Genomic DNA, 18142 nt, shown 5'->3' on the forward strand with positions numbered 1-18142 from the left:
GTTTGATTTTGCCATGTAAATATTCCAACCCCGCCCCCCTTCTCCCTGGCTAACTAGACATAGATAAACTGTCAACTAATTTGATATGTAACACCTAATAACTTTCAGTTACTGTTGACACAGGCTGAATGTGAAATTGCAGCTTACCAGGGAAAATTTTAGTTTTCCCCTTCACAAAATTTCTACCTCAAAATGCAGGCCTTGTGTGTTTCTCTTGCTCTCTCTACACTGTTACTGTGCTACAATGATAAACACAATGCAACAAAATTAGAATAAAACCTCTGACAAAATACTCTCTCTTCCCCCCCTTTAAAACGTATGTGTGTGTTTTAAGAGAGGAGCTACTAAACTGGGTCTTTGAAAGCATGTTCTGATTTTTTTTTTTTAAAAAACAACAACTGTATTGAAGTAGTTTTTAAAGGTTGCACAGAAAGAATGAAGATAGATATTTAGAAGGAGCAAATTCAGTATTTCTACGTTACTGCAGCTAGTGCTTTTTGGGGAGGTGGGTTGGGGGAATTAGATATTGGTACTCTCATATTGATAAAAATGTCATGGGTGCCAGGGCAAAATGGCAGCTGTGGGCAGCAAAAAAAAAAGAGGTGTTGGTACTTTACTGTCACAAAAAAATCCCTGATTGTAGCTATTCCATTTGAAGGTCTCATTTCCAGCATCCACCATGGTACCTCTTCCATTGATATGCTGTAAATAAAATGTCCCACAAATTGCTCAGATTATTGCTGTGGTCTTGGTTGTAGGAAGTGTCACCTAGAAAACTTCCTTTTGCTATTCAGATTTTGTACCTTTCGACATTTTTTTTTAAAAAAATCTGGCTAATTTGGTAACAGTTTATGGCTAACTATATGGGTGGTGCTGTGGTCTAAACCATAGAGTCTAGGGCTTGCCAATCAGAAGGCTGGCGGTTCGAATCTCCATGACGGGGTGAGCTCCCGTTGCTCGGTTCCAGCTCCTGCCAACCTAGCAGTTTGAAAGCACGGCAAAGTGCAAGTAGATAAATAGGTACCGCTCTGATGGGAAGTTAAATGGCATTTCCATGTGCTGCTCTGGTTCACCAGAAGCGGCTTTGTCATGCTGGCCACATGACCCGGAAAAACTGTCTACAGACAAACATCGGCTCCCTCGGCCAGTAAAGCGAGATGAGCGCTGCAACCCCAGAGTCATCCACGACTGGACTTAACGGTCAGGGGTCCCTTTACCTTTACCTATACTAAAAGAAATTGAAACAATTCCATGGAGACTGAATGTTGGTCATCAGTATGTTTCAAGTTTGAAGAGCAGTAGTTTATGAGAAGAGACTTAACATGTTTGTGTTTGTGTCTTGTACACCATGCTGCCTTGTGTACTGTGTAAGGCCTCATCCACACTTGTGCTGCGCCTAGAGTGCACAGGCCTGAGTAGTTTTTCGTTTGCCCCACAGCTTTCCCCAGGGAAAACCCAATTGCTGTTTGCTCCAATTCAGTGGTAAACTTCAAATTTTCCTGGAGGAAAGTGGCAGGGCAAATGGAAGTGTGGGCAAGCCATGGGGACAATTTCACAGTTGTATAATCCACATCCCATAATTCAACTAGATTTAGGCATGTTTCAATGCTCACAATGCTTCAATATGGCCACAGAGTGAATTGTGATGTGAGGCTCTGCCTACTGTGATATGCACATTTTCAGTGTTTTAGTTCCAACTAAATTTGTGTTACATGTGGATTATTTTGAGAGGTGTGTGTGTGCGTGGTAGGGATGGTGATGGGGGAGAGAAAAAGTTGTAACTACCTCTTTACAACCATAGTGGCATCTCACTTATATCTAGGACAAATTTAAATAACACATTAGTACTTGAAGTGAAAGGTTAAGCTTATCTCCATTTCTCTTGGTCAAATTGCAGTATACTGAAAAAACTTTTTATCAGTGTAGCAAGTAAAGGTCAGAAGTACTTGCCATTTAATTACGCCACTCAACCTTATTTTTGGCAGTAGTAAATGAAAAAAAAATTACAAAAAGAAAACCAGGCAAGTTTTTATTTGGTGTGTTGTTTTTTTAAGTTGTTCCATTTGTGTTCAAGAAACACTAGGGCTCCATCTGCACTATGCATTTACATTTTTTTCAGTATTTCAGTGTCCCATGGGAAAACGTATTTGAAATTGAGGGAGTTTCCAGGACACTTTGACAAGTGAAATGGGGGCAGCTATCAGTTATCCAAAGAAAGGAGTGAGCAAGATAAGCTGGGCTTTTGCAAGCCTTTAGGTGAGCCTAGATTAGTTCTCTGAGGTTAAGTTTACTCTAACTTGTGACTGGTGCATGTGTAAACTTTTTTTCGTTATGTAACTTGTTTATATTGAGAGTCTTTCTGTGCCATTTAATTTTTGTTTCCCCCCACGTGTGCCTTGGTATTGCTCACTTTAGTAAAAATTCATTTTTTTGTTAGCTAATACTTTGGTTAACATCTAAATATACATCTATATATACTGCAGGAATATGCTAGCTTCAGTGCTCCCGCGCGCGACCGCCATTGGCGGGAAACAAGCCTGCTTCGCGCGTCCGCTATTAGCAGCAAACGAGCCTGCTGCGCCTGCCGTGCGCAGGACGGAAGAAGACGCAGCGCGATCTGTCAAACTACAGCGCTGCGCATGTACAGAGCTGTTTCCTGCCAGGAAATGCTGTATGTGTCTTGTTATTACTGGTTAACTGTGTGGCTACGTAAGCAAAACTGTTGGAAATAAAAGTCCCTGCCTCGGTGCGAGCGGGAGGATTTGTCCGCTGTTCGTTGTGCACACCAGATCTCAGGCTGCAGTCTCCCGTTTCTTCTGCGATCTCTGTTTCTCTGCTCTTGCGACCTCCGCTGCTTTTGCCCTCAAATCCTTTGTCTCTCTTACACTCACAACCTTCCTTCAGTTGTCGGAGCAGGCTTCTCCGACAATATGATGACACCATTTAGATATGACCAGCTATCTCAGACTTTTTGAAGTTAAACATCTGAATGCTTCAAATATAACTTTGAAATTGTGTATCTGTATACATGTTTTGAATTAAAAGCTCAATGCTTTCCACCCTGGGGTTGGGCTGAAAAGATGGCCTTAAATGACAGGAAAATGTGACCTTATGTTGGACCTCAATACCATTTAACCATGGTATCATTCTAAGTCTGTGAGTTAGGGTTGGGATCACTCAGCTGCAGTGGTCCTGCTCCTCTCTTATGGGAATAGATATATTTAATGCTTCATGGTTTTGACTGCATTCAGACAGCATTTCTTACAATCTTAAGTTAGTTTCTTTATCAGTTCATTTTTGCATTTTATGTGATCTTTCACATAATGCAAATGCCATTTCTGGAAATCTCGTAGAATCTAGTGGAAGTTTAGCACCCATTTCTGTGTTCCTTGTTTCCTGGGGAAATTTTTTTTTTTTTAAACTGCATTAGCTTGAAAAATTGTGTCAATTTTACATTTATGAAATTTGGAGGACTATAATGGCATAGAGTCCTTTCCCACCATTTAAATTTTTGTGTGACATGTCAGTATATTGATTAAAAAAGCCATAGTTCCATTACACCAAGGTAGTACTATGTAAAAGGCGTGCTAGAAATTGGGTCAGAACTGCTATCATTATAACCAATAAACCCAACACAACAAAACCCATGTCTGAATGCAGCCTTAGTCTTGTCTTCCAAGCTGTTCATCAAATTGCTGAGAGAGATCGTCAGAAATCTGTAGTTCAGTGTCACAGTGAACATATTTCCACTTCCTCCTATCCAGGTGTGGCAAATGCATACCCTCCAACATTCCAGTAAGGCAAATCAGGACGTGACCTTGACTTAAGCCCCATCTCCTCTCTCTTGGCTCCCTCCCTTGGGGCTCAACCCTGCCCCATCCTACTGTTGGTCCCTTACACACACCTGCTGCTGTGGCTGCCTCCACTGCTGCTTCAAGTGACTCAGCTTTCCAGCCAACATACCGTACCTCTGGAAGCTAGTGCTGCTTCTGGAAGGTGAGAATGTAGCACCAAAAAAAGTGTGTCTTTTGGTCCTGCAGGAGCCAAAATGGGACATCCCATAATGGAATCAGGAGCTGGGTGTGTGTTTCTGTAAATTCGGGATGTTCCGCTTAAAACAGGACAGTTGCGCGGTATGTAAATAGGTTGCCTGGATGTGTTTATTCAGGCAGTTTTGTGCTGGATGAAGAGAACACATTCAAGTTCAGTCTGGGCAGAAAGAAGGTATTCATGGTGAGGATTGTAATGACTCCAGAGTTAGGTGTTTTGGATGGGGTCACCCTCCCCCTTAAGGATTAGTTGTGAGCCTAATAGTTAAATTGAGTTTCTTGGAAAAGCTGCAGGTCTGGATCCAAAGAATGGCACAATTATTTCACAATGTGTCCAAGGAAGGGTTCAACTTGTGTTCCTCAAATAGCATTTTTCTATGCTGCATGGCAAACATTTTTGAAACTGAGGAGTTTCACAAGTAGTTTGTGATGATATGGGGTCTGCTTTTCAAAGTAAAAAACTTGTTTAAAAAGCCACTCAGCATAAACAGGACCCTTGGCACACCTAAAACAGTTCTTACTGAGTAATTCTAAGCTTTTCACCGCATAGTCTCTTTTATATAGACTTGACTTGGGACTTACTTTAAATTTTCTAACATAATTTATATATTAGGATTGTATTAATTTTATCTGAAAGTAAGTTCCGAAACAATAAAGTTTAAAAAAATAATTTTACCCTTTTACTTTTGGCTGTGTGCTTTTAAAATAATAATCCTTACTGAAAGAAAGAAAAAACTTCTAAAAACTTCTTAAGTTCACACTTGAGACATTTATGAAGTTTCACCAGTTAATACAAATCCATTTGTAACTTACAGAAATTCTAAAAGCATTAGACACTTGGTTTTTTAAAAATAGATTTTTAAAAAATGTGCAATTTTTAGCTCCTAAATTATTAAAAGTATTTACTTGCAACATTCCTCATAAATGCATCTCTAGGCTAAGAGAGAGTGGTAAAATGTTCATTATTGCAGGCAATTACTTTTGTTCTTAATAGAGAAAGAAACCTCACTTTTACTGAAAAATGAGTGGCAATTTTATCCATGGGTCTATTGACACTTCCATATTGTGATGCCATATGTAATTTCTCTTCCCCCCATATATATATATATATATATATATATATATATATATATGCAGTATGGTGACTATTAGTGTCATACTTTCGTGCTCATCACCTGCACTGTAACTGTGAATGTTTGGGTGTTTTGTCTTATTTAAACAGATGGCTATATGTTGATGTATATACACAATAAGGTGTCTACTTACAGCTAAATGCTTAGTCACTTGAATGTTATGAAAATGAAAGACGTACGAGAAGATCACTAAACACAAGTCTTTTCTTTTTTTTTTCTTTTCAGCAGCACAGAAAAGAAGTGTTAGGAATTGCTTTTGCCCCTTTTGGTATCCGAAGAAGAAAGGTAACATTAACTTGAATATTGAAAATAATTAAGAAGTTATTTAGCTTCTAAATGCTGTGTGGTTGCTATAGTGCTGTTAGGGTTTGTTTGTTTGTTTGTTTGTTTTAAGAAAGACTGTGTGCATTGGATACAGAGGCATTTTAAAATGTCAGGGACTGACCACAAAAATCTTAATCTAGAGATGGTAGAGTTTTCCCAAACGCACCCTTGATTAATATACAGTTGTACCTTGGAAGTTGAACGGAATCCATTCTGAAAGTCCGTTCAACTTCCAAAATGTTCGAAAACAAAAGCACGGCTTACAATTGGCTGCAGGAAGTTCCTGCAGCCAATTGGAAGCCCCGCCAAACATTCGGCTTCCAAAAGAATGTTCAGAAACCGGAACAATCACTCGAATGTTTTGGCTCCCAAGTGATCGAAACCTGGAAAAGTCACTTCCGGATTTCGATCATTTGGGAGCCAAAACATTTGAGAACTAGGCTGTTCGAAAACCAGGGTACGACTGTAGTTAAGATCAAAGTTCCTTCCCCCCCCCCCCAAATAAGGAGACTTTGGGTCATCTTTCTGTGTCTATCCAAGTCATAGAAATTTGACCCAGTCCTTGTCTTCTTAAAGCAGCTCCCTATTCAGTATAATAGCAATGTAGTGGAGATCTTTACCCTCACCTTTAAAAAAGGCACACTATGAGGACTTTCCAAAATGAAGTCATAAAAAACTCTTAATATCATAATTTAAAAAATAAGAGCATTCAAATTATTGTAATGCTGGCTGAAATGAGGACTGACATCATAGTCCCTTGAATATATATGCCCATTATTCCATTATAATCACAGAATTAAAAGCAGCAGACGTTGCTAGTTTCCTGTATGTGTAATTATACATGTTTCAGAAGTTATTTGGAGTACTGAATCTTGGGCAGGTGATTTTTAAATTATTTGTAGTGTTGCAAAATTTTGTTAAATGTCTCCCATGCTGCTACAACTTTAATTTTTAAGCATTCGTTGTTGTTTTTTTGTTTCTTTCTTCAGTAGAATGTGTTGGCAAAGCTTGAGGCTCACATGCCCCTCCCTTTTCAAGACCCTATAGTCCTGCAGTGGCCAGGTCACCTAGGCTGACCGCGTTTTTGGTTTCCTGAGCCTTCAAAATGAAGTGCCTCCCGCACTGTCTTACCAGTCCAGTACTGTAAGGAGCACACTAAGTGGGAGGCTGTGAAGTGCAGGAAAACCACCCTTATTCAGGCCAGAGGATTTACTCTCTAGAAATTCCACTTTTCCAAAAGAGGGAGTTGACCAAAGCCAGAGTTCATTTCTAACCCTTCTCAGGACTAATAGCTCAGTACGAGCACTCCTTGCTGCCTTGCCCTGTGGGATCCTCTGCCTTCTCGTGCCATGTGGGAGGAGTGTGTGAGTCCAAGGCTTTGATGGGACTTTTTCTTGTGGATGGACTTAGCACCGCTAAACTGTGGTTTAGTGTGTTGTGCAAATGTAGCCTTTTATGTATTCAGCCTCTCCTTCATTTTGCCTTTGAAATATGAATTGATGAATTTAGGCAAACACAATACTTGCATCGGCAGCATCCTTCAGTATGGAAAGTCAGCCCCCTGTTCCCAAGTAAGAGACCACCCTTACATTAATTTATGTTGATCTATTGAAAGCCATGGATCAGCTTTATTAGTCATCACTGGGGACAAAATGTGTGTGAGATTGTAAGCAAAATAATAATATCCATTGCTAATATCGAAATGCACAATCCGTTCATAGGTTGTTAGGAACATTTTATTTTGATTCTTGTGTTATATATTGTTTTATGAATTGTCCTTTGCTGAAGGATGGCTTAGAAATGTTTAAAATGGTATGTGTGTATAATTTATCTCCCTTTGTATTTACATAAAGGTGGGGAGCATAGCTAGCAGTAGATAAGAGCACTTTTTTTTTTTGCTCATTTTTGCCAAGTGGTGCAGGGGAGAACATTAATTAGCTAAAGTATTGGTTGTAACACTGCTTGAAAACAAATAATTAAGTACTGCTCTTTAAGTAGGTTTATGCCTACTAAATGTAGCCCTAGGAGTGAAATTTTCTGAAATCCCATTTAAATAAAACAATATCCCAATGATCCTAGATGCCAGTGAAACCTTAAGGTTCACCGCTAGCGCCTGAATTATGTGTTGATATGAAGGAGTTGGACTCTTGTTTATAATTTCTTAGAATTCCACATCCCAGCTATTTTTATTTAGTTGTACTGAACGTTATTTTGATTTAACTGTGTAAGAGATTCACTTTTTTATCCACTAACAGTACATTCAAGTGCAGAATGTTAAAACTGTCAGCAATCTTTAAATCATACTCCTGCAGTAATGTGCATTTGAAACTCCAGCAGCTCACCAATTTGGCACCAAGCTTGCTCAGGATAGTGTAAAACTGTTAAACCTCTTTCTCGTCTTTCATTCCCTTTCCTTTATTTGGACGTAATTACTGGAGTGGGGCTGTGGGGCTTGAGAATTCATATAGCAGAAGCAGAGAGAGGAAACTGCAGGGAAACTGCAGATCTCTGTGTAATATTGAGCTGCAATGTATGCTGAATACTAGGAGATAGCTGTCATGCGAGTGTTTAGGGAAGAAGGCGTCTAGTTTTCCCAACTCTTCTAATCAACCTTTTCTATGACTTTCAAGCTTTCAAGCCTGCGGGGATGGAAAATGCAAACTCCTAATTCCACATGCTTTTTCAGTTTAATTTTTATGGGTCTTACTTTGTGTTTAATTTCCTATACAGTGCTGTTAATTAAAGGAGCCTTAATGAGTACAATGAAATGGTCAGACAGGACTTTTACAGCTTCAAGTTTAAAATATAGAGATATTTTAAAAAGTTGGAAGTGTATTTATTGCCTCAGCTACATTTCTGTTTTTACTAACTTATTTAAACAAAAACAAAAACAAGAGAACATTCATATCAACTATTCTCATTTCCCTTTCCCTTTCTTTTATTTATATTTCTGCCAACAAAAAGTATAAGGATGACATGCCTGTTTGTGTACCCATTAAATCATATAATGCAGAAGCCAAATATAACAATTGCATGGGATATTGGACAGGGATGTGAGCAAGATTTTAAATGAGGAGAAACAAAAAAAGTGAGGAGTTCCGTGAAATGTTATCCTAACTTTGATTATCTATAATCCATATATTGCATTATATGCTGAATAATGGGAGAAATCGGTTATGTCTTTTGCTATAACCTTCATCCACCATGGTTAATTTGGTGTTTCCGTATGGTGTGTGTTTTTAATTGACAGCACTTTGCTTTCACTGTAACTTTTCAAATTTCAGTGTGTTTGCTTTTTAAAATCTGCTTCCTCCCATGCACATATATCATATAGAGCATTTCCAATATTTGGGGGTAGTTTTTCATTGTTTATGTAGCTATAAAGGCATCACATAAACACAAGAGGGGGGTATCAGGAACCTCAAAGTTTACAAAAGTACAAAAATATTCAGAGGGAATAAAACCCAAGCAACCTGGTAAAACTGAGAGTGCTTGGTGACAGTGGAATATTCACTGACAGTTGGGAGGAAAAATGGAAAATCATGGATTGGGAGGCATAATAGAAGAGTGGCTGGAATCCTGAACAACGGTACTTCATGCTGCAACATTTTGTTGCATGTCTTGCTTATCTAATGCTTATTTTCTTTTTCACTGTATATACATTGGTTTATGTTGGGATAACCTAGCAGGATCTACACCCTTGGATATGTCGATGAGGCATCAATTCCCATCACCTTTGCTGAATGCATATTGCTTTGTTCCATTTTGGAACAGTTATGTGTGTTTTAAAATTGTAGTGATTTTAATCTATTTTTACATTGTCTCATCTGTTTGTTGTTCTAACCCACCCTGGGACCCTCATGGTGAACGGTAGAGAACTAAATTTATAAATAAATAAATAAAATTGGTCAAAGAGGGTGGGGGGGGTAATTAAATCTGGGAATCTTTTCTGCTGTTATTTGTGCAATTGCAAGCACTTTTAAGTCCTGTTGATTTTAATGACAGATATTTAAGCATGCACTTAACCTTCAAATTAAATCCAGTGGGATTTAAAAGAGTTTACCTTTGGCTGGATTATGCTCTGTGCATATTATTATTGTAGTTGAATTAGTGGACTGTTAGCATTTTCAATATATACATACTGGAGTTGATCCAAACCTCCATGTTGTCCAGAGATGTTTGGAAATTATAATTGTTCATTACTGTGAGTGAGAACTGAATTTGGGACATCATCATCAGAATTGAGGATAAACGAAAGATAGCAATGAATACAGGGAATAAATGCCTGGTTTTACTTTTAAGATTGGGCTCCCATCATAAATTTGTGGTGGTGGATCATACTGCAGAAGAATAAATTCAGAATGTCTTAGTTTTCAATGTTATGCTGGGTGAAAATGCCCATTTCTGAAACATCTATTTGCTGATGATACAACTACTCCTAGAATGTGGGCCATAAGGCAACTTCTCAGATTGGTAGAGGCATTTTACTCAACAGCACAACCTTTCTGGAGGTTCTGGGATAGAAAGGGAACACTTTTTCCAGTCCAAAGGAGCCCAGCCTAGGCTGTAAGCCCATTGCAGTGGGGGGAAATGGAGGGCATGCTTGAGAATGTAAACTATGCATCTATTAGTGTTTTCACTCACATTGAAACGTTTCAGCAACATTTAAAGGGAAAGGGAAATTATTTTCATGGGAAGAGAAACAAAGTGGCCGGCTTTTTTAAAATCCCTCTTCTGGGGTGCTTTTTGAAAATGTCTGCCAGTGCCACCATAAAAAAAATAGATGCCTCCTTTGATGCTCACTGGAGAGAGAGTGTATTTATAGTGGACAGTGGTCTACTGCTCAGTGATCATTATAACCAGATATATAAGCAAGGTTAAGACATAGCGACTCAAACCAACTTAATTTTGTAATTTAGGAACGAATACAGCCTGAAACCTCTGCTGAATAGAAATACTGGGTCCATCTGTTCTAATAGTGACTGCATAACATCTACGTGGCATCAGTACTTGCTGTTAAATTAACTTACTTGCAGTGGTACTGAGAAATTCTAGATAGGCAGTGTCCAGAACATTGCTATGTATAGTAGGTACAGAGTAATATTAGTATGTAAACATTGCATAAACACCACATAGGCTAGTCTAAAGAGAACACTCGCCGTGGCAAAAAAAATTGTTTCTAGCATGACAAACTTTAGAGAGAGAGATCAGTCTTTTACTCTTCCTGGCAGAGGATCTTCCTGCTGGCTGCTGCTTCTTTTTTAAATAACTTTTTATTTTGAATATCCAGCCAGGATTGGCAGGGCTGTCTGATGGGAAGAGGCCACCAGTGTTGCTGCTGTGGCTGCTCCTGTTCTACCTGCCATGAATAATAGCCCACTAGGCTAGTTAATCATTACATTGAGGAAACAGGAAAAAGTTACAAAGCTGACCATTGCCCAGGGAATGTGGGCAACCACTTACAGGCTGTCGTCACAAAGTTCAGCATTGTGTGTGTGTATTTGTATTTACTCATATGCATATAAACATTTTTCAGCGTATATTCCGGTAAAGCTAACAGAGGGAGGCCAATCATTGCCTATGTTGATTTTAGGGAGGGAAAAAATAGAGGGAAAAACTCATTCCCAATGCAGAACTGCTTGATCTATTTATAAAACTGCAGTGATAGTGCTCTTTGTCAAACTCTACTGAAGTTGAAACAGAACCACTTATAAACAATAACACAACCCAAAATATTTTGGATTCACTTTATTTTGATGGTTCTACACTGGCAGGATTTATATAACTAGGATTCAAGAAAACAGTGAGCATATATTTAAATTCAGTGTACATCCTGGGGTGTGCATGAAACTGGTTATTTTGTTCCCGTTGTCCCTGCTCACATGCAGAGGATTGAACCAGTTGCAGGCTTAGACATTGGGAAGGATTTTTAACGTATAGATGCAGTAGATTGCTAATTAACATTTATTAAGGCTTTGCTAATGAAGCTATATTTGGCTCCTGTCTGATCCCTTTAACTTAGGCGTAGCACAAAGCCCTGTTAGTCATATTGGAATACCTCCTTAAGCCATTAGAGCTATTTAGGACAGATAGGTATGTCCAAACTGGCTCACTGGGTGATTCAGAGTTCCAGCATTTTGGAAGATTTCTGTGCATCATTCACAATTTTATAAACTGTTGCTGACATCTCTCTTCGCTCTAGGTATGTGAGTGTTAAGCAGATGATGTTTGGCTTAGCATGTCATCCAGCCTGGAATCATGGATAGAGTCTCTTCTCCTCAACCATGATCTGGAACCAAGATTTGCCCTGTGGTTACATACTGTGGTTAAAGAGGAGAGACCTTAACCATGATCCCTGGAGGCAGGTGAAGAAGACATTAGTTTCCTGCTTGGATCTTACTAGGCTGAGCTCTCTCTCTCTCTCTCTCTCTCTCTCTCTCTCTCTCTCTCTCCTTCTTCCCTCCTCTTTGTCTTGCATCCTTTGCATTTTATCAATATTGTAAGCTGTTTTGAAGACTTCAGTTGTTAAACAGAGTATATAGTCAACTAACAAACTAAACTAATGGTGGTGAGAAGCAGAGTGAAAATCACTATATGGTGGTGGAATTTTTCGTAAATTAATCGTGGGGGTTATCTCATATGGGAGACTTTCTTAGCAAATGTCTATAGAGGCTGGAAGAACAATTTCCCCCCAGTAACACTGTGTACAAGAATGTGCTAGATAAGAAAGCTCTCTCCTCCACACAAGGATGCCATTGTTTGAAGCTGTGCTGGTTCTACAGCATCCCTGCAGAACAGGTGCCTCACATATTTGGTGCACCTGAAGAGGTTTTGTAGATTAAAGTACTGTACATACAATGCTCAGTGGCACTATTAAGGTAACAAAATGAGGTTGGGAGGGAAATTCATCTAGGAGTTGCACTCCTAGGTACAGTTAGTAAAGGGAGACAGTAACTCTCATTAAGCGTAATTAAACCTAATATTGACTGTAAACTGTTACTTACCCTTAACTTCTTTGCATATAATGTAGGAAAGGGATTAACCCAGCAGACAGACACACTAATTACAGTCTCCTTTACATTAAAAGTATGATCAGGAAGGTCTATATTCATAAATAAAACATACTAAGGGATGAGAGACTGAGAAATATGTAAATGTAATGCAGGAAAAAAGAGACCAAAGGTAAGGGGGAGAGAGAGAGATGGAAGAGTGGAGTGATGCTAGTGGAAGCAAAATGGCACTCTGGCTAATTACCATGAAAAGCATGATAAATCATGGACATGTATCCTTGACTTCTGACTGATAGAGCCTGCTGAGTGCGGTCTCTCATGCATAGCTGCTTCTCCAACTAATTTAAGCAACTGGTGCAAAAATGGAGCACAAGGAAAGAGAAAAAGAGCACAAAAATATTATTAGGTTTCTTTCTTTAAAGTGTGTGTGTGTGCTTCCAAAAATAAATTGTAATAACTGTAAAGTAAACCTATGACTTTCATTTTTGGGTGTTAGTTTTTCTAGACAGTGCCTCATGCAGTCAGCTAATGAAAGAGCCTCATAGCTGACCTTTTGCAAAGGTATAGTTTATTAGTGCTATACGATGAGCTGCAACTTGCAAACATTTTATCTTCAGTGATGTGCATTGTGTGGTACTCATGCCTGTCAGGAACGGCTGTAGCTCAATGATGGAGCATCTACTTTTCATGCAGAATGCCCTATGTTCAATCCCTGCTATCTTCAGGTAGGATTGGGAATGTTCCCTCTCTGAAACCCTGGAGAGCCACTGCCAGTTAGTGGAGACAATACTGCCTTATGCTTCTTTACAAAACCCTGGTGGTGGGTGGGCAGTGTCGGGCAGCCAGGGGACCATCTCCCCATTGCCAGACATGAAAGCATAAAAAGAACCTGCTGGATCAAGTCCAGTGGCCCACCTCATCCAGCATCCTGTTCTCACAGTAGCCAGCTAGGTGCTTGTGGGAAGCTCACAATCAGGATCTGAATGCACCAGCACTTTCCCCGCCTGCAGTTTCCAGCAACTCATATTGAGAAATACTGTCTCTGACACTGGAGGTAGAACATAGCCATTATGGTTAGTAGCCATTGATAGCGTTGCCGCCATGAATTTGTCTAATCCTATTTTAAATCCATCCAAGTTGGTGGTCATCACTGCCTCCTGTGGGAGAGAATTCAATAGTTCAACTATGCACTACATGAAGAAGTTTTGTCTGTCCCGAATCTTCCAATATTCAGCTTCGTTGTATGTCCACTTGAATACCAGATCATATAGATAAAGGTAAACGGTGTTTCCATAAGCTCTGGCTTCTGTCACAGTGTTCTGTTGCGCCAGAAGCGTTTTAGCCACGCTGGCCACATGACCCGGAAAGTTGTCTGTGGACAAACGCCGGCTCCCCCAGCCTGAAGCGAGATGAGCACCATACTCCATAGTCTCCTTAACCGTCAGGGGTCCTTTATCTTTACCATACAGATAAAGAGTAAACTAATACATTGCAAAATAAAAACCTATCTGTCATTTAAATGATGTGGTTATATTTTCTATTAGCATCTTCAGTTGGGAAGTCAAAGATTCTCATGATCCCATCTCCAGAATATAAAATAATAATCTACTGTCCTCTAGTTAACAATTGGATTTTTTGTAATATTTGTTCTGTTTTAATGTGTGCTTTTCAAAAGCATCTAGCATTGTCTTAAACTGAAACTTGCTAATTAAATCCCAAGGCATTCCATAGGAGCAGAGTTAGACCACCAGCTGGTGCAGTTGAGTATACGTACAGTATTCTAACAGTGGGATTTCTGTAATCTCCCTTGGGAGCCAGTTCTTTGGTCTAGTTTTCTTTGTGCTTGTATATATCTGGGGTACCTGGGGTTGTTTCTCAAGTAACTGATTCTGGAGGTCAACTTGAAATCTCACTCAACAGCTTTTCTGCCTATGAGAAGAAAATCCCAAGATACACAACATTATTGTTTCTTCTGTAGGGTTGCTCTCATCTCAAACTCTCAGCAGAATTGTACTCCCTATCCACCAAAGTCTACATGTAATAAAAAGCATGCTAACTGCACATGATCACTTCTTCTGGTATAAAATATAAATTAGTGAAGGTCCCCAAACTGACAGGGAGTTCTTCTTTTGTAACTCTGATATACTAAAAATGAGTTCCCAACTCCGAACTAGAATAAATAGTTGTTTCAGCATAACTGAAAATGTTAGCCAATTTGTCATTAATGTCACAGTTCATTTGCTCCATTGTAAATGCTATGTGCTATAATCCAACACAGATATTATGGTTCTTGGTGGTTCTTTCTGTTTAGCAGTAGTAGAACCCTCCCATGTAAATGAAAATCTCTCGACATTAGTGAGGATTACATTTACACACCAAGCTGCCATATCACTGGTCCATCTATCTGAGTACTGTCTACTTCAACTGGTGGCAGTCTTCCAGGGTATTAGGCAGAGGTCTTTCCAAGCACTGTTTGCTTGAAGAATCTCAATTGAAGATAACAGGGTCTGAATTTGATGCCTTCTGCAATTAAATTATATGGTCTGATATTTAACTATGGTGCCAAGCCTCTATATTCATCCTTGGGATCCTGGCAGAATGTTGACTTCTGTAAGAGGTGCACTGCCACTCAGCAGAAGCAAAGTGAATGTAGAGGTTTTTTGAAAATAATTTTTCCAAATAAATAAAAAATACATGCTTGTCTTTTTGCAGTCCTCTTTTCTGCCTGTTCCAAGGTCAGCAACTTGGTTCATGTTATATTGATTGTTGAAAAACTGTGCTTGGTTACCACCAACTTCCCTACATGGTAGACCCTTCTCATCCCTTTTCCTTCTGCAGTACCTTTTATATTATGTACTGGAAATTAGATGCAAAAGTTTTTCTAGGAAATATACATGCTCAATTTCCCTTTCTCAAGTTTTCAAATTGAAGAAGGTGAAGTTTTATCTCAGTGTGGTGAATATTACAAATTTGGGCAGCAGTGTTGCACACAGCTACAGGTATGTAAAATATGGGCCATGTTCAAATAAAACTATAGCACATAATTTCACACATAATTAAGCGCATAAACACATAATTTCAATGGGATTTAAGTGTCTGTAACTGTATGTGTGTGTGTGTGTGTGTGTGTGTGTATATATATATATATATATATCCATAGACTCAAGCAAAATTTAAGTCTTTATTGAAAGTCTACATAAACTGACAAAAAATCCTGTGACATTAGTGTTCCTAGCCGATTTATGCTACAGACAATGAAAGGGACAGACTGCAACAAAACTCAGTTTGACAGGAATTGCACTGGGAGTCATGTACAGCACTCATTTGAGTGGTGTATGTAGCCCCAGTTGAGGAAAGTCCTTAAATATATCCTTAGTTTAAACTATGAATAATCCTGCTGATTTCAGTGATACTACCCTATGCTATAGTTTATACTGTATACAGAAAAATATTTTGCTGTTACTGAATTTATATCAGAGCTATCTTTGATTAGAATGAAATTATCATTCTAGCCACAATTCTCCTCCATGATCTCATAAATAGTATTTGTTAGAGGCATAGTGAGTGCAAGGCAAATGAATGCACCTTGGCTTGTGGAACATGTTACTTTTTAAATACTGAGGTGTAATTCTCAGTTAATTGATTTGCATAAAGATTTGCTTATGCACACACATATATACTGGTATGTATTAGAGTTTTAGTAAGAACAAACTTTGTAATGAACTCCATTGTCCTTGTATTCAAATATGTTGCTAATTTTTAACTTGAAAAGTTTCTGTTACAATCCAGGAACAATAGAACACTTCTCTGCAACATATGAAGCTCTTGTAAAATTGTATAAACTGTTACACAAATGAAATAATTTGTAAATAATTTTTTGTACATTATCAAGGCCATCAAGTTTAATCCATGCTAAATAAATAGTTTTAATAAATTCTTGAAGGAATTCAAAGAATTAGATGGTTAGTTCAAATTAATATGTTTTCGTCCACCTGCTCCCCAACTCTTCTTCTTGACCTTCGACACCTCCTACCCCCAATTAGGTTTGCCAGCAGAAGCCACTCCTGGTAGAGCTGCAAGGGGTGGTAGTTGCCCCCCTCCCTGGGTAAACCTAACAATATGAGGCAAATTGTGCAGGCAAATTGTTTCCTCGCTTCTTTTGTGAGAATCTTGCCTGCCAGCACTTTTTAGTTACGCATGTTTCTTTGTTTTTGTTTATTTGAAGCATTCACTCCTCCCAGTCCTGAAAAATATCAGCGGATGCCCACACCCAAGGAGCTGGCCTCCTGCCACTCATCAGAACTCCCCTATCCTTGCTGTTGCTGTAAATGAGCAGTCACTGACAAAAGCAAGGAGAAGGAAAGGCATACCCTGCTTCTCAGGTTGTCTCCTTCTGGGTGGTGGTGTATGCTAGGCAAGCGAATGGGTAGCAGCAACAACATTGAGGAGGCAGAGTTCTGTTCATGTGGGAGTGCTCCAGAACCTGGAGCTGACTCTTCCCTCGGATACCTCACTTGGTCTCTCAACTTCCTTCTTAGCCGTTGTGCCCAGCACTTCCTGTCTGTATCATCCTTGTAAAATTGTTTGACCCACTCCTATTTTGGCCTTGGCTAGTCTGTTCTTCAACTGCATGGCTCTTCCATTCATTCTCATCTCCCTGCTTTCTGGTTTCTACCTTCTTTGTCCTCATTTTCTTTTATCCACTTGACTGTCCTGCCTAGCATTCCTATCCTCATATGTACAGATATGGTTGCTTGCTGCATCTCAAAGAGGATAGTATAGAGCTGGAAAATAGTCACAAAATGGTAACTAAAGTGATAAAGGAGCTGAAGCAAATCCCTATATAAAAACACATGAGTGTTTTTTTAGTTTAGAAAAAGGTTGAAGAATAGGGGACATGATAAGTAGGGTATAAAATTATGCTGAAGAGGAAGTGGATAAAGAGAATACTTTCCCCATATTACTAGAGTCTGGGATATCTAATGAAGGTGAATGTTGGAATATTTGGGACAGACAAAAGAAAAAGTGCTTTTACATGCAGCACATCAGTGTTTTTCAACCTTTTTTGGGCAAAGGCACACTTGTTTCATGAAAAAAATCACGAGGCACACCACCATTAGAAAATGTTAAAAAATTAACTCTGTGCCTATATTGACTATATATAAAGTAATTTTTCAATTTTTCCCACGGCACACCAGGCAACATCTAGTGTGCCGCGGAACAGTGGTTGAAAAACACTGCAGCACATAATTAAATTATGGAATTTTCTATAACAAGATATAGTAATGGCTGCCAACATTTATGGCTTTAAAAGGAAAAGGTTACCAATAGTTGCTAGTTATGATGGCTGTGTTCTATCTCCAGTATTGGAGGCAGCATGCCTCTGAATACCAGTCGCTCAGGCACATGAGTAGGAGAGTGTTGTTGCACTCATATCCCACCCATGAATCTTCCATAAGCATTTGGTTGTCCACTGTGAGAACCATATGTGGACTAAATGGACCTTTGATCCAATACTGCTTGACCTTATTTTTAGGCAAAGAGCAAGACAGTTTGCACGGTCCAGGTGAGCAGAGCATTGTTCAAAGTTGACTGCAAACAGGACTGTGCTTTTCCTGATGCCGCT

The 18142-nt window shown here is 39.1% G+C and overlaps 1 long non-coding RNA gene across 3 annotated transcripts in view; it reads left to right on the top strand.

The window, feature by feature from the left end:
• Positions 1 to 18142, top strand: part of LOC117045467 — a 416601-nt gene that overhangs the window by 50140 nt on the left and 348319 nt on the right. For 2 of the 3 annotated variants that reach the window (XR_004426431.1, XR_004426430.1), the window contains exon 2: positions 5408 to 5467. This is a non-coding gene — a long non-coding RNA (uncharacterized LOC117045467). The remainder of the gene's footprint in view (positions 1 to 5407; positions 5468 to 18142) is intronic. The other variant, XR_004426432.1, reaches the window with a different exon arrangement.

This window comes from Lacerta agilis, chromosome 4 (assembly GCF_009819535.1).
Source record: "Lacerta agilis isolate rLacAgi1 chromosome 4, rLacAgi1.pri, whole genome shotgun sequence".
In the NCBI taxonomy this organism is placed as follows: domain Eukaryota; kingdom Metazoa; phylum Chordata; class Lepidosauria; order Squamata; family Lacertidae; genus Lacerta; species Lacerta agilis.